Source organism: Pongo pygmaeus, chromosome 3 (assembly GCF_028885625.2).
Source record: "Pongo pygmaeus isolate AG05252 chromosome 3, NHGRI_mPonPyg2-v2.0_pri, whole genome shotgun sequence".
In the NCBI taxonomy this organism is placed as follows: domain Eukaryota; kingdom Metazoa; phylum Chordata; class Mammalia; order Primates; family Hominidae; genus Pongo; species Pongo pygmaeus.
Genome location: NC_072376.2, coordinates 26,716,176 through 26,734,753, shown reverse-complemented (window position 1 = coordinate 26,734,753; position 18,578 = coordinate 26,716,176). Strand labels below are relative to the sequence as shown.

At 37.6% G+C, this 18,578-nt stretch overlaps 1 pseudogene; it reads right to left on the bottom strand.

Moving 5' to 3' along the window:
* Nucleotides 1-801: 801 nt before the first annotated feature.
* LOC129034521 (immunoglobulin-binding protein 1-like) overlaps nucleotides 802-18,578 on the bottom strand; it is a 157,890-nt pseudogene continuing 140,113 nt past the window's right edge.

The window sequence follows — 18,578 nt, the reverse complement described above, 5'->3', positions numbered from 1 at the left end:
CTTGATGTGATTCCATTTGTCCGTTTTTGCTTTGGTTGCCTGTGCTTACGGGGTACTATTCAATAAATCTTTGCTCCAGACCAATGTCCTGGAGAATTTTCCCAATGTTTTCTTGTAGTAGTTTCACTCTGAAGTCTTAGATTTAAGTCTTTAATTCATTTTCATTTTATTTTTGTATATGGTGAGACATAGGGGTCTAGTTTCATTCTTCTGCTTATGGATGCACAGTTTTCACAAAACCATTTATTGAAGAAATTGTCTTTTCCTCAATGTGTGTTTTTGGCACCTTTGTTTAAAATGAGTTCACTGTAGGTTTGTGGCTTCTTTTCTGGGTTCTCTATTCTGTTCCATTGGTCTATGTGTCTGTTTTTGTGCCAGTATCATGTTGTTTGGGTTAATATAATTTGAAGTTAGGTAATGTGATTCCTCCAGTTTTATTCTTTGTCTCAGAATAGCTTTGCCTATTCTGAGTGGTTTGTGGTTTCATTTAAATTTTGGGATTTTTTTTCTATTTATGTGAAGAATATCATTTATATTTTGATAAGGATTGCATTGATTCTTCCACTCCATTCACATGGAATATCTTTTCATTTTTTGTGTGTCTTCAATTTCTTTCATGAGTGTTTTATTATTTATTATTATTTTTAAATCACTTGACAATTTATTGAATGCAAAGTAAGATTTGGCATCTTTGACTTCATTGTACACAGCTGAAGCAGGAGCCCAGGGAGGGGAAGACTGCATGGTTTTCCTTGGAGGGGGGAAGTGTGCACCTTGCAGTCCTGTTACATTGTGGGAAGATCAGCCCATTTTCTGTCAGTTGCCATTGCCCCTAGGATGGATGTCTTGCCAGTCATCCCATTCCCAAGCTCTGTAGAGTGTTTGTTTCCTCATCCTCTTCCTTCTTTTCTTCTTGATCTTCCTGTTGCTGAGCTGCTTTTCTGAATTCCTCTGATGTTGCCTTGGCTATTCCCTGATTTGGTAATGCTCCATTCCATATTTCCAATGTTGTTCATGACAGTCACTCACCATCATAGTTGCCAGACTTGGATAACCAGCTTCAAATACTTTGGCTTGGATATGTCCCGGGCGAGAATGAAGGGTATCACTGGAGGCCTCTCCTGGTGAGATGTGTTAGAAGTTGAGGGCTCTCTTGAAGACTCTCTTTCTCTCAGGATCTTGATTTCCTGGTCAATGTTCTCAATCTCTTCTAAGCTGATACCAAACCACCTCTGAAGGTGAAGAAGATAATATTCACGAACACACTCATCATCTGATTGACCACTTTCCACAACAGATTTCAATGCAGACAACCTATGCTCCAACTCCTTCTTCTGTTTGTATCTCTCTATTTTAGCCTGTCTTTGAGATGCCGTAGAAATGAGGCTAGGATAGCAATGGAAGAATTAGCAGTGTGATTTTCAGCTGAGTTGTTCTCAGTTTGGGGCAGCTCAAACTCTGCCACATGATAGTAATGGCACTGAGTTAAGTAGTCTATAAAGCGTTTTGGAGCCTGCTGCAAATGATCTAGACGCTTGCTGAGGTTCACTTGTTTCATGGTGAGGGCACCAACAGGCACTTCAGGTCAGTGGAAGCAATCTCTTACAAATCTTCATTTCGGCTGAAGGAGTCAAGCTGTGATAACATTTTGGCAGCTTTCTCAAGGAGGTCCAGGCCCTTGAACACCTTCTCCTGGACTATCCAGGAACCAGCAGGTTCAGCAGCTACTTCTACTTTGTCCAGAAACTTTGCCAGTTTTGAACAGCTCGGGGAGCTGCGGCAGCAGTAGCTTGTCTTCAGCAGCCGTCTTGGGGAGGGAGCCATGAGTGTTTTATAGTTTTTATTATAGAGATCTTTCACTTCTTTGGTTAAGTTAATTCCTAGGCATTTAATTTTATTTGTGGTTATTGTAAATAAGATTACTTTTTTATTTCTTTTTCAGATTATTCAATGTGGGGATGTAGAAATGCTACTGATTTGTGTGTGTTGATTTTGTATTCTGTAACTTTACTGAATGTGTTAGTTCTAATAGCTTTTCAGTGGAGCCTTCAGTTTTTCCCAAATACAATATCATATCATCTGCAAACAAAGATAACTTGATTTCTCCCTTTCCAGTTTGGATGTCTTTTTATTTATTTCTCTTATCGGATTGCTCTAGCTAGAACTTCCAATAATATGTTTAATACAGTAGTGACAGTTGGCATCCTTGTCGTGTTCCAGATCTTAGAGGAAAGGCTTTCAGTTAGTCTGTTATATATGGTTTTTACTGTGTTGAGGTAGGTTCTTTCTATACCTTGTTTTTCTGAGGGTACTTTTTTTATTATCATGAAGGGATGTTGAATTTTATCAAATGTTTTCTCTGCATCAATAGAAATGATCATTCTATTGATATAATGTATTACATTTATTGATTTGTGTATGTTGAACTGTTCTTGCATCTCAGGGATAAATCCCACTTGGTCATGATGAATGATCTTTTTAATGTACTGTTAAATTCACTCCTCCTCTATTTTTCGGAATAGTTTGAATAGGATTGATATTAGTTCTTCTTGAAATGGTTGGTAGAATTCAGCAATGAAGCCATCAGGTTCCAGGCTTTTCTTTACTGGGAGACTTAATTATGGCTTTAATCTTGTTAGTTGTTATTGGTGTTTTCACGTTCTGGATTTCTTCATGGATCAATCTTGGTAGGTCGTATATAACTAAGAATGTATTCATTTCCTCTAGATTTTCCAGTCTCTCAGCATCCAGCTGCTCATGGGAAAAAGCAGAGTAATTCCTAATCATCATAGCAGCAATATTTTGAAAATAAATGTTTAGAAATGTATTTCTGGAGAAGACAAGAAGATACTTGGAAATACCTTTAAATTAAAAGTTAATAATTGGTTTTCTATATAATTAAATTCACTAAACCTAACTTAAAATGTTTCTATTGGCTCATTGTGCTTTTAAGTTGCCTTAAGTTAACTTTCAAGATTAGTAACTAGTGAATTGTTCTAACACAATTAGCTTCACTTAACTACAATAAAGTTGATATAAAAATGTAAAAAGCCAGGAAAAACAAAGTGATTTCACTAAGGTGCAAATAAAATTGTGTGTAACATGTGTGTGTATGTACGTTTATACATAATTGATATACACATTTTAATACATTCAATTAATACAGAATTCAAAACATATAAAGAGAAAAATACATAAAGTACAAGTCAATGCCCTGTTTTAATCCAATTTCACAGTGAACATTGCTCACTTGTATCTTTTGAGATTCAGGGAAAAGTTTCTCAACATACAGATTTACAGTAGAAATGATTCTGAAAAAATATTAATCCTAAAACAGTAAGTCCACATTGCCAGTCATAAGTTTTTTTTCTTCCACCCAAGATCCATAGTAGAAAAGGAAAACAGGCATAACTCCATTCATACTTTAATTAAGCACTTATCCATTGCTAATTCCCTTAGATTTGAGCCTCAGAAAATCTGGAGGTAGGGCAACATTTGCATAAGTAAGATGATAATATTTGCTACTAAGGTACAATAATATTTCTTGGACTCCTTGAAATCAAGGTCAGTTGTAATTATTGCGCTATTTCTACTATAAGGTTGCGTCTTCACTGACATTAAAGGGCATATGAGTTCCTTACTGTAAGACTGCACAGTGCAAAGATTATGTAAATGAATACAAATCACCATGAAAATCTAGTTTATTCCACTTTTACCACACACCATTTTACAGTTCTAAATATCAATAATCTTCAAAATGTGGGACCCACGGCCTCATTAAGTGTAAGAAACCTTGGCACTCTTATTTTCAGACTCAGAAATCAATGCCGCCCATACTTTTTCATGGTCCCTCTTACATGACTTTCTTCATCTGAATTTACACAGGAGTAAAGGGAGTTTTGCTCAAAACTCAGGCAAAGGAACTGAAAAACTTTCAAAGCAATTCCAGGATTTAACGTGCATTGAGAAAGTGTTTCTCTATAGAGAGAAAAACTAAAAGAACACACCAGAATATGTATGACTGCCACATCCTCCGGTTCTCTCTCACTGCCAAACAGCAGGATACATAGACGGAAATACAGACACTCTGCATAAACATTTTTAAATGCTTGCCAACCAATTTTTGTTTTTATTATACAAAGTTTTGTTTTTATTATACTTTAAGTTCTAGGGTACACGTGCACAACGTGCAGGTTTGTTACATATGTATACATGTGCCATGTTGGTTTGCTGTACCCATTAACTCATCATTTACATTAGGTATTTCTCCTAATGCTATCCCTCCTCCATCCCCTCACACCATGATAGGCCCCAGTGTGTGATGTTCCCTGCCCTGTGTCCAAGTGTTAGCATTGTTCAGTTCCCTCCTATGAGTAAGAATATGCAGTGTTTGGTTTTCTGTCCTTGCGACAGTTTGCTCAGAATGATGGTTTCCAGCTTCATCCATGTCCCTACAAAGGACATGAACTCATCCTTTTTTATGGCTCCATAGTATTCCATGGTGTATATGTGCCACATTTTCTTAATCCAGTCTGTCATTGATGGACATTTGGGTTGGTTCCAAGTCTTTGCTATTGTGAATAGTGCCACAATAAACATACGTGTGCATGTGTCTTTATAGTAGCATGATTTATAATCCTTTGGGTATATTCTAAGTAATGGGATCGCTGGGTCAAATGGTATTTCTAGTTCTAGATCCTTGAGAAATTGCCACACTGTCTTCCACAATAGTTGAACTAGTTTATACTCCCACCAACAGTGTAAAATGTTCCTATTTCTCCACATCCTCTCCAGCACCTGTTGTTTCCTGACTTTTTAATGATCGCCATTCTAACTGGTGTGAGATGGTATCTCATTGTGGTTTTGATTTGCATTTCTCTGATAACCAGTGATGATGAGCATTTTTTCACATGTCTGCTGCTTGCCAGTAAATTTTCAAAATGAAATAAGGCATATCCTAGAAAACTTTTTCAAGTAAATATCTCCTTGGTAGAAGACTTTTTGGTATTTAATACCCAGTGTTCCAGTACGTTTTTTTTTACATCTTACCGAAATGTTATTTAGCAAATATTTATATAAGAACATTCTGTATTTAAATCTGCAAAATGCAATGCAAATATTTATCACAAAATGATTTTGAAAAAAAAAAACCCTTAACTCATTTATTCTTTTGAGAAATGTCTATTCAAATCATTTTCCCATCTTTTGATTGGATTATTAGATTTTTACTATGGAGTTGTTTGAGCTCCTTATATATTCTGGTTATTAATCCTTTGTCAGATGGGTATTGAGCTACCATATGATCCAGCAATCCCACTGCTGGGTATATACCCAAAAGAAAGGAAGTCAGTATATTGAAGAGATATGTGCACTCCTATGTTTGTTGCAGCATTGTTAACAATAGGTAAGATTTGGAAGCAATCTACGTGTCCGTCAATAGACAAATGGATAAAGAAAATGTGGTACACATACACAATCGAGTGCTATTCAGCCATAAAAATGAATGAGATCCAGCCACTTGCAACAGCATGGATGAAACTGGAAAGCTTTATAAGTAAAATAAGCCAGGTACAGAAAAACAAATTGCATGTTGTCACTTATTTGTGGGATCTAAAAGTCAAAACAGTTTAACTCATGGACATAGAGCACAGAAAGATGGCTACCAGAGGCTGGGAAGGACAGTGGGGGGTGGTGAAGAGGTAGGGATAATTAATGGGTACCACAAAATAAAAAGAATGAATAAGACCTACTATCTGATAACACGACAGAGTGACTATAGTCAACAATAACCATACATTGTAAAATAATTTAAAGAGTGTAACTGGATATTTGCAAGTCCATGGATAAATACTTGGGGGAATGGATACCCCATTGTTAACAATGTATTTATTTCACATTTTAATGACTATATTGAAACATATCATGTATCCCATAATTATATATACCTATTATGTACCCTCAAAAGTTAAAAAAGTAAAAAGCACTTCAAATTATATTCTAAACACCATTGTGATACAATTACAACTAGACGTTTTGATAAGATCAGTGAGTGCCAAGGAAAAATAAGTGCCTCTTGTAAATTAGTGAAGCTGAGGCATCATTGTTTCATAATCAGTGGGAACAATTCTCAACCATAGTGGGCTTGTCCTGACTGTATTTCTGCCAGGCCTTTCTTATATAGCCCGTGTTTCTTCCTAGTGTTTTATGGATGCCTAGAAAGTTAACAAAATGCTAAAGGAATCTGTGAAGAAGGAAGCAAAGAGAGTAAAGAGAAAAAAAAGAAAGATTAACAAACCATATTCATTGATAACAGAAATAATTTGTGGATTATTTCTATTATAACCACGATTTACTAAAGTTTTAGTTTATTTAAAAGTAAATTTAAGTAAAATTTAAAACTGTCTCATCACATAGTTCATGCTGTAATGTTATAATGAAAGTATTGCAGATGATCCAATAGATTTTGAAGTTTCTATTTGTGATTGGAGAAAATTGATTTAGAATTTGAATAACGATTACAACTAATTCCCAATTTAAATTTATAATCCACCCTTTAACATTTAGAAACAGTACTAATACTTTATGATAAAACTTCACTCTATGATATACCTACTTATATTTTACTTACTATGCTAGAGATAATTTATGTAACACTTCACACACTATTTTGGTGATAGATCTGCATTATGCCAAGTGAACAATGAAATAAAGGGTTACGTAAGTCAAAATCTCAACTCTCCAGCTGCTCTGTGACTAGCAGTATGGCTAGGCAAGTTGTGCTATTGCTCAGTCTCTTCTTCTGCTAAATTATTGTGATATTAATAGTGCCTACTGCATAGGGTAATTTTGGTTGAAAATGTAGAGTAGTTCATACTATAAAGGTTATACTGCTAAAGGCTTTCCATCCAAGTAAATACTGCTTTTTAACTGTTTTAACCCAATTTTCCTTGTCTATGGAATGCAGTACGTAACATAACCTACCTTACAGAGTTGTGAGGATTAAATATATGCAAAGATGTTGTTTTTAGCTCATAATCTGCATCAGAGTGAATTCTTAATAAATGCGAGCTTTTATTTTTATTATCATTGTGAAAATCCAGTGTGCTAGATTTCTCATTTTCATACAGATTTGAAAGCCATTTCTACAGACATCTGGACTCAGAAATAAGCCATGGATGGCTTTTGCTGTGTGAGGGAACAAACCATCCCCAGGGTCAGATCCTGACACAGGAATGTCATAGGGAATCTTCAGTCAACAGCACACCACCTTAACCCACAAGGACAGGAAAATGTTGCAAAAGATAGATGAGACCACTTAAACAAACAAACAAAACTAAAGTAAAACAAAACTGGTATGTCATCATAATAGTAAACTTTTAAGAACACAGTTATTGTTACTTTTTAGTCTCTCTAGCCTATTCACTGACTAAATGTATTTGCCTGCAAGCACTAGGCTCTGCTCTTGAGAAAATTATATGCCTCTTTTCCCTAAAAAAGCTTATTTTGATGTATTTCCTCAGGCTACATTTTTAAAGAGGGCATCAGAGGCAGCCATTATTTCTGTTCTCGATAAAGAGGCTAATGTGAACTTATTTTTTTTTATCAGTACCCGGTGACAGGCATTTGCTGAGACAAAGTGACAGGTGTAAGCTGACCTCTACAAAATTGTAACCTAGTTTCTGCCCATATAATAACTGTTACAGGCATCAAATAAAAAATGTATTCTACGAAAGCCTAACTTCAGATTATTTCAACTTTAAAAAATATATAGTTTATAATGTATTTAAATTATAAATATTTATCATGACTAATTGTATGCAATACTTAATCTTTAATTTAGAAAGCAGAGCATATTGTTAAAGAGCTATTGTAACAAGTAGTGGATAAGAGAATGAATATATGTGTCCCAACTCTGATCTTGGTTTGTTGTGTGACTTTGAATATAACATGCTTCCTTGTGTTTATGCATTCTACAGATAGCTTCTCTTCTATAAAATTAGATTACCTGGATAGTTGAATAATTAGATCCTTTTTAATTTTGACATTTTGTGATTTGGTGAAGCTGGGCACCAGAGAACAGTTAGCACGATTCCTAGCTGTAATAGGTAAGTGTTAAGGGTATACTACATGCCAAGCACTATACCAAAAACTGGAGATAAAAATATGTGGATTGGGCAGCAGAAAAAGTATACTCTGAGTTCTGTGGGTGTGTGTGCTGTGGAAGATGTACCTAGGCATTCCCTGAGCCGTGCACAAGGTCTTTAGCATTATTGGTTGGAATGGAATTCACACTGTTGATTGAATGAATGAACATTGGAAAATTCCATAAATTGTCAGTTCCAAGAAAAGTAGCTTTAAGAGGAATTATCAGAGGTAAAACAGTACATGGAACAGATCTTTGGACCTGACTTTTCAGGGAAAACACAAAATAAAAAAGCACAAGTTACAACAGCAAAGGTAGCCTTTGAAACAGAGGCTGTTGTCAGGGATGAGAGAGAAGCTCTTATGAGTACATGGCAAAGACTTTCAGTCACATTCCATGCCTTTTAAAGTTCATTGCCATTAACATATGATCCTTAGGTTGTAAAGACGCATGCAATTCTTATTTCTGAGGAAACAAGTTTTAAGTCTCTTGTTAATGTCTCAGTTACTTGATCATCGACATTATGACACTCTTTGACATTAAAGTTGTCACCCTCTGAGTCAGAGCAGGTCAGATTTCCTGTCTATAGTACAGGCCAACACTGTTGCCTGTGCTTTGAGACTACCACAAGATTCATCATGAATGCTGTCAGAAAGGCACACTATGCCCAGGCCCAAAAGCCTTAGGCAATGATTTGTACTTGGTTCAGCAGGCCAGATGCAGTCTGCATGCTTGAGACTCTTCCTAGGGCACAGGAACATTCTAAGAGATTTTTAAATCTTATAGAATTTAGAGCCCAGAGGGTACCGATCGTTATATATTCAATTTCTTTATCAGGAAAATGGAAAGTTGAAGCTAAGAGAGATTTAATATTAACTCAAGAGCACATGGCTAATTATTGGAAGAAGACTTGAGTAAAGACTTAATTCTTGACTTCTCATTTCAAAATTCTTTGCAATATAGCCCCATATTAAAAAGTAAAGTATTTTTGGCCAGGCGTGGTGGCTCACACCTGTAATCTCAGCACTTTGGGAGGCCGAGGCAGGTGGATCGTGAGGTCAGGAGATTGAGACCATCCTGGCTAAAACGGTGAAACCCTACCTCTACTAAAAAAGATACAAAAAATTAGCCAGGCGTGGTGGCGGATGCCTGTAGTCTCAGCTACTAGGGAGGCTGAGGCAGGAGAATGCCCTGAACCCAGGAGATGGAGCTTGCAGTGAGCCGAGATCGCACCACTGCACTCCAACTTGGGTGACAGAGCGAGACTCTGTCTCAAAAAAAAAAGTAAGGTATTTTTTTCTGGAGATGGGTGGAGCATACAAGCATAGTTTAAAACCAAATGATCTACAAAACAGCAAAAGAATCATAAACTCCATTTCACTTCTAACTCTCTTTGGTTTCCAAGTTTCTTGCTAGGACACACAGCAACCAATATAAACTCATTCTTGTTAAAACTAGATTTCAAATACTAAGGAGAATTGTAGAGTGGGCCATGGAACAGTTTTACTTCCTGTAACGTCTGTTGGAGGGTCACATTTATTAGTAAGAGGTATTGAAGGAAACACACTCCAGGTGCATGCTACGGTCATATTTATGGTTATATAGAGGTAATGAGCAAAGTTTGAAGAGCTACAGTCAGGAAACCTGCTTAATGACAGAATCATTGTATTTAAAAGATGTCAGATGTTGACAACAAGCTGAATGATCACGGCCATGACACCTGGAAGATTAGAAGCAAGTCTAAATTTAAAATACTATAAAATAAAGAGAAATAAAGTAAAATACACCTGCTAAAGTAATCTACAAGAAGGGGGAATTGAAATGACTCTTGCCTGCATGTTTAGACTTAATTCTTAGTACTTCATATGTCACATTTCATTCACACTGTGTGGTTTCTCAAAAATTCTCATTCATTTGGTCCTTACAACACATGATTCTCTCTTTTTGTATATTCTTTCCAGCTTTGCAACCTATTCCACCTAACAGCTATTCATGAAGCTCAGATGTTGTCTCCTTTAAGTAGAGTGATTATATTTTATTCAAACAAGGACAACTTGAAGTGAGAAGGATATACTGTTGATAACCACATATTATAAGAGGTATAAATGGTATAACCAGTTCTGTTCTGGGCAACCTAGTGGGTGAGGACATTTTTGTCTAAAGTCTCTCTTAGCACTATAGGTTATAGGTAATAGCTATCTCAATTCTGCTTAAAAAATCATTCTTAACAAATAAAACTTTATAAGTCAACTTAATTTTAAATGTTCATAATGTTATTCTGATCCTAGTCAGATGCATTCAATGTGAGAATTTTTATTATCTTTTTACAAAGCTATAGCTTTGCATTTGAGAGAAAAAAATACCTTACATTTAATTTGATTGTACATTCTTCAAAGCGTAGAAAGTATTAAACAAAGATTATATAAATCCTGTGTATAAGAAAAAACTCATTATCAATAAAAATCACTGAAAACTAAAATGTAAGTCCAAAAAAAAAATCCTTATCTAAATTTTTTCTTCATTGTCAATCCTGAAGGGTAGATGTTTGATCACGATTTAGTCTAAAATTTTCATTAAGCTCTATTAATTGGAAAACAACTCTTTAGTGTCCTTAACTGAAGGGAACTATGCTTGGCAGGTGACATAAAGAAGACTGAACCAGCCGTTTGTGTTCTAGATAGATATGCGTTATGTGTTAGCAAATCAAATTCTTCATGGTATAATAAAGGGTATATCTATTTCCCTTATCTTCCAGCACATCTATTAATCTGTAAATAATCTGCTGTGAATCTCCTGACAATTATGACAAGTGAAATTTCAGTTTTCCCATTGGAGCTGGCATTTTGTTTTGAAAATAGTGACAAGCGAGATGAACCCCGGTACCTCAGATGGAAATGCAGAAATCACCCGTCTTCTGCTTCGCTCACGCTGGGAGCTGTAGACTAGAGCTGTTCCTATTCGACCATCTTGGCTCCATGACAGTGGGCGCAGGACTGTGGGTGCAGCTCACCGTGCGCCAGCCGAAGCAGGGCAAGGCATTGCCTCACTTGGGAAGTGCAAGGGGTCAGGGAGTTCCCTTTCCTAGTCAAAGAAAAGGGTGACAGACGGCACCTGGAAAATCGGGTCACTCCCATCCCAATACTGAGCTTTTCCGACGGGCTTAAAAAACGGCACACCAGGGGATTATATCCTGCACCTGGCTCGGAGGGTCCTACGCCCATGGAGTCTTGCTGATTGCTACCACAGCAGTCTGAGATCAAACTGCAAGGTGGCAGCAAGGCTGGGGGAGGGGCGACTGCCATTGCCCAGGCTCCCTTAGGTAAACAAAGCAGCCAGGAAACTCAAACTGGGTGGAGCCCACCACAGCTCAAGGAGGCCTGCCTGCCTCTGTAGGCTCCACCTCTGGGGGCAGGGCACAGACAAACAAAAAGACAGCAGTAACCTCTGCAGACTTAAATGTCCCCGTCTGGCAGCTTTGAAGAGAGCAGAGGTTCTCCCAGCACGCAGCTGGAGATCTGAGAACAGGCAGACTGCCTCCTCAAGTGGGTCCCTGACCCCTGACCCCTGAGCAGCCTAACTGGGAGGCACCCCCCAGTAGGGGCAGACTGAAACCTCGCACGGCCGGGTACTCCTCTGAGACAAAACTTCCAGAGGAACAATCAGACAGCAGCATTCGCAGTTCACGAAAATCCGCTGTTCTGCAGCCACCACTGCTGGTACCCAGGCAAACCGGGTCTGGAGTGGACCTCTAGCAAACTCCAACAGACCTGCAACTGAGGGTCCCGTCTGTTAGAAAGAAAACTAACAAACAGAAAGGACATCCACACCAAAAACCCATCTATACATCACCATCATCAAAGACCAAAAGTAGATAAAACCACAAAGATGGGGAAAAAACAGAGCAGAAAAACTGGAAACTCTAAAAAGCAGAGTGCCTTTCCTCCTCCAAAGGAACACAGCTCTTCACCAGCAACAGAACAAAGCTGGATGGAGAATGCCTTTGACAAGTTGAGAGAAGAAGTCTTCAGACAATCAAACTACTCCGAGCTACAGGAGGAAATTCAAACCAAAGGCAAAGAAGTTAAAAACTTTGAAAAAAATTTAGACGAATGTATAACTAGAATAACCAATACAGAGAAGTGCTTAAAGGAGCTGATGGAGCTGAAAGCCAAGGCTCAAGAACTACATGAAGAATGCAGAAGCCTCAGGACCCGATGTGATCAACTGGAAGAAAGGGTATCAGTAATGGAAGATGAAATGAATGAAATGAAGCGAGAAGGGAAGTTTAGAGAAAAAAGAATAAAAAGAAACAAACAAAGCATCCAAGAAATATGGGACTATGTGCAAAGACCAAATCTACGTCTGATTGGTGTACCTGAAAGTGACGGGGAGAATGGAAACAAGTTGGAAAACACTCTGCAGGATATTATCCAGGAGAACTTCCCCAATCTAGCAAGGCAGGCCAACATTCAGATTCAGGAAATACAGAGAATGCCACAAAGATACTCCTCGAGAAGAGCAACTCCAAGACACATAATTGTCAGATTCACCAAAGTTGAAATGAAGGAAAAAATGTTAAGGGCAGCCAGAGAGAAAGGTCAGGTTACCATCAAAGGGAAGCCCATCAGACTAACAGCGGATCTCTCGGCAGAAACTCTACAAGCCAGAAGAGAGTGGGGGCCAATATTCAACATTCTTAGAGAAAAGAATTTTCAACCCAGAATTTCATATCCAGCCAAACTAAGCTTCATAAGTGAAGGAGAAATAAAATCCTTTACAGACAAGCAAATGCTGAGAGATTTTGTCACCACCAGGCCTGCCCTAAAAGAGCTCCTGAAGGAAGCGCTAAACATGGAAAGGCACAACCGGTACCAGCCACTGCAAAATCATGCCAAAATGTAAAGACCATCGAGACTAGGAAGAGACTGCATCAACTAACGAGCAAAATAACCAGCTAACGTCATAATGACAGGATCAAATTCACACATAACAATATTAACTTTAAATGTCAATGGACTAAATGCTCCAATTAAAAGACACAGACTGGCAAATTGGATAAAGGGTCAAGACCCATCAGTGTGCTGTATCCAGGAAACCCATCTCACGTGCAGAGACACACATAGGCTCAAAATAAAAGGATGGAGGAAGATCTACCAAGCAAATGGGAAACAAAAAAAGGCAGGGGTTGCATTCCTAGTCTCTGATAAAACAGACTTTAAACCAACAAAGATCAAAAGAGACAAAGAAAGCCATTACGTTATGGTAAAGGGATCAATTCAACAATAAGAGGTAACTATCCTAAATATATATGCACCCAATACAGGAGCACCCAGATTCATAAAGCAAGTCCTGAGTGACCTACAAAGAGACTTAGACTCCCACACAATGATAATGGGAGACTCTAACACCCAACTGTCAACATTAGACAGATCAACGAGACAGAAAGTTAACAAGGATACCCAGGAATTGAACTCAGCTCTGCACCAAGTGGACTTAATAGACATCTACAGATCTCTCCACCCCAAATCAACAGAATATACATTTTTTTCAGCACCACACCACACCTATTCCAAAACTGACCACATAGTTGGAAGTAAAGCTCTCCTCAGCAAATGTAAAAGAACAGAAATTATAACAAACTGTCTCTCAGACCACAGTTCAATCAAACTAGAACTCAGGATTAAGAAACTGACTCAAAACCGCTCAACTACGTGGAAACTGAATAACCTGCTCCTGAATGACTACTGGGTATATAACGAAATGAAGGCAGAAATAAAGATGTTCTTTGAAACCAATGAGAACAAAGATACAACATACCAGAATCTCTGGGACACATTCAAAGCAGTGTGTAGAGGGAAATTTATAGCACAAAATGCCCACAAGAGAAAGCAGGAAAGATCCAAAATTGACACCCTAACATCACAATTGAAAGAATTAGAAAAGCAAGAGCAAACACATTCAAAAGCTAGCGGAAGGCAAGAAATAACTAAAATCAGAGCAGAACTGAAGGAAATAGAGACACAAAAAACCCTTCAAAAAATTAACGAATCCAGGAGCTGGTTTTTTGAAAGGATCAACAAAATTGATAGACCGCTAGCAAGACTAATAAAGAAGAAAAGAGAGAAGAATCAAATAGATGCAATAAAAAATGATAAAGAGGATATCACCACTGATCCCACAGAAATACAAACTACCATCAGAGAATACTACAAACACCGCTACGCAAATAAACTAGAAAATCTAGAAGAAATGGATAAATTCCTGAACACATACACTCTCCCAAGACTAAACTAGGAAGAAGTTGACTCTCTGAATAGACCAATAACAGGCTCTGAAATTGTGGCAATAATCAATAGCTTACCAACCAAAAAGAGTCCAGGACCAGATGGATTCACAGCTGAATTCTACCAGAGGTAAAAGGAGGAACTGGCACCATTCCTTCTGAAACTATTCCTATCAATAGAAAAAGAGGGAATCCTCCCTAACTCATTTTATGAGGCCAGCATCATCCTGATACCAAAGCCAGGCAGAGACACAACAAAAAAAGAGAATTTTAGACCAATATCCTTGATGAACTTTGATGCAAAAATCCTCAATAAAACACTGGCAAACCAAATCCAGCAGCACATCAAAAAGCTTATCCACCATGATCAAGTGGGCTTCATCCCTGGGATGCAAGACTGGTTTAATATACGCAAATCAATAAATGTAATCCAGCATATAAACAGAACCAAAGACAAAAACCACATGATTATCTTAATAGATGCAGAAAAGGCCTTTGACAAAATTCAACAGCCCTTCATGCTAAATACTCTCAATAAATTAGGTATTGATGGGACGTATCTCAAAATAATAAGAGCTATCTATGACAAACCCACAGCCAATATCATAGTGAATGGGCAAAAACTGGAAGCATTCCCTTTGAGAACTGGCACAAGACAGGGATGCCCTCTCTCACCACTCCTATTCAACATACTGTTGGAAGTTCTGGCCAGAGCAATTAGGCAGGAGAAGCAAATAAAGGGTATTCAGTTAGGAAAACAGGAAGTCAAATTGTCCCTGTTTGCAGATGACATGATTGTTTATCTAGAAAACCGCATTGTCTCAGCACAAAATCTCCTTAAGCTGATAAGCAACTTCAGCAAAGTCTCAGGATACAAAATCAATGTACAAAAATCACAAGCAATCTTATACACCAATAACAGACAAACAGAGAGCCAAATCATGAGTGAACTCCCATTCACAATTGCTTCAAAGAGAATAAAATACCTAGGAATCCAACTTACAAGGGATGTGAAGGACCTCTTCAAGGAGAACTACAAACCACTGTTCAATGAAATAAAAGGATATAAACAAATGGAAGAACATTCCATGCTCATGGGTAGGAAGAATCAATATCATGAAAATGGCCATGCTGCCCAAGGTAATTTATAGATTCAATGCCATCCCCATCAAGCTACCAATGACTTTCTTCACAGAATTGGAAAAAACTACTTTAAAGTTCATATGGAACCAAAAAAGAGCCCGCATCGCCAAGTCAATCCTAAGCCAAAAGAACAAAGCTGGAGGCATCACGCTACCTGACTTCAAACTATACTTCAAGGCCACAGTAACCAAAACAGCATGGTACTGGTACCAAAACAGAGATACAGATCAATGGAACAGAACAGAGCCCTCAGAAATAACGCTGCATATCTACAACTATCTGATCTTAGACAAACCTCAGAAAAACAAGCAATGGGGAAAAGATTCCCTATTTAATAAATGGTGCTGGGAAAACTTGCTAGCCATATGTAGAAAGCTGAAACTGGATCCCTTCCTTACACCTTATACTAAAATTAATTCAAGATGGATTAAAGACTTAAATGATAGACCTAAAACCATAAAATCCCTAGAAGAAAACCTAGGCATTACCATTCAGGACATAGGCATGGGCAAGGACTTCATGTCTAAAACACCAAAAGCAATGGCAACAAAAGCCAAAATTGACAAATGGGATCTAATTAAACTCAAGAGCTTCTGCACAGCAAAAGAAACTACCATCAGAGTGAACAGGCAACCTACAAAATGGGAGAACATTTTCGCAACCTATTCATCTGACAAAGGGCTAATATCCAGAATCTACAATGAACTCCAACAAATTTACAAGAAAAAAACAAACAACCCCATCAAAAAGTGGGCGAAGGACATGAACAGACACTTCTCAAAAGAAGACATTTATGCAGCCAAAAAACACATGAAAAAATGCTCACCATCACTGGCCATCACAGAAATGCAAATCAAAACCACAATGAGATACCATCTCACACCAGTTAGAATGGCAATCATTAAAAAGTCAGGAAACAACAGATGCTGGAGACGATGTGGAGAAATAGGAACACTTTGACACTGTTGGTGGGACTCTAAACTAGTTCAACTCTTGTGGAAGTCAGTGTGGCGATTCCTCAGGGATCTAGAACTAGAAATACCATTTGACCCAGCCATCCCATTACTGGGTATATACCCAAAGAACTATAAATCATGCTGCTATAAAGACACATGCACACGTATGTTTATTGCGGCACTATTCACAATAGCAAAGACTTGGAACCAACCCAAATGTCCAACAATGATAGACTGGATTAAGAAAATATGGCACGTATACACCATGGAATACTATGCAGCCATAAAAAAGGATGAGTTCATGTCCTTTGTAGGGACTTGGATGAAATTGGAAATCATCATTCTCAGTAAACTATCGCAAGAACAAAAAACCAAACACCACATGTTCTCACTCATAGGTGGGAATTGAACAATGAGAACACATGGACACAGGAAGGGGAACATCACACTCTGGGGACTGTTGTGGGGTGGGGGAAGGGGGGAGGGATAGCTTTAGGAGATATACCTAATGCTAAATGACGAGTTAATGGGTGCAGCACACCAGCATGGCACATGTATACATATGTAACTAACCTGCACATTGTGCACATGTACCCTAGAACTTAAAGTATAATAATAATAAAATAAAAAAAAGAAAATAGTGACAAGCAACATATGATTGTTAGAGGAAATAAAAGGAAAATATTTCTATTCTATCCATGGGCAAATATATATAGATTTATACAATAAAATTTACTACATAGTATAATTTTTAAAACTATCTGATTTTGTAGGACAAGACATCTGCTCTTTTCAATCAATGAATCCTTTTAACTGTTGGAGCTGATTGAATTCCACTGTGCTGATTGAAAAGCAGATTTTTTATATTATGGGTAGTTATTCTACATTAAATCACCACAATCACCTGCAATAATAACAACAATCCAAATATGAAAAGAATTTTAGCCATCATTTGTTGAATGCTTACTATGAGCTACATTTATTCTTATTAAAAAATTCCTAAAGCATAGTAGTGTAGTCCTAATTTTTCAGATGAAGAGATTAAGGTATAGAGTGATTAAATAATATTTCCAAGGTTTCACATAGCTTGTAAGTAAATAAATACAAATATAATAAATAGTAATAAAAAATGGCTAGAATAATACAACAATAGAAATATTGGCTGTAATTTGTGTAATCTTTCCCTTGAGCTAGCTATCACTTATCTATACTTACAAAGAACCCTTTGGGGTAAATTGCACAGTTGCAATTATCCAGATGAAAAACTGAGAGATAGAGAGAGTGAATAACTAACACGCTAGTAAGTGTATAATAATAAAAACAACAATCATGACAATTACAAAAAGCTTGAACAATTAATAAGTCCTTCTTAGCTCTATAGGTAGACTCTATTCTAAATGCTTTTCAAAAATTTAGTTGAAGGTGCTGTATTTACTCACTCCTTTTTTTTCTCTCCTTGACAGCCACGCACTGTAGCTGCTTCTAGTAGGTCATCTCGGCCTCCTCGCTAATCAACCTAAATGCTCATCAATGACAGACTGGATAAAGAAAATTGGTGCATATACACCATGGAATACTATGCAGCCATGAAAAATAACAAGATCATGTCCTTTGCCGGGACATAGGTAGAGCCATTGCCTTTATCCTTAGCAAACTAACTCGGGAATAGAAAACTAAAAACCGCGTGTTCTTACTTACCAGTGGGAGCTAAATGATGAGAACACATGGACACATGGAGGGGAACAATTGCACACTGGGGCCTCCCAGAGGGTGGAGGGTAGGTCAAGGAAGAGGATAAGGAAAAATAACTCATGGATATGGTAACAACACACACTGGGGTCTTCCAGAGAGTAGAGAGTGGGAGGAGGGAGAGGATCAGGAAAAATAACTAATGGGTACTAAGCTTAATACCTGGGTGATGAAATAATCTGTACAACAACCCCCCTGACACACATTTACCTATCTAACAAACCTGAACATCCTGCAAATGTACCCCTGAATTTAAAATAAAAATTTTAAAAAAATTTAGTCATTATTCATTAGAATAATCCCA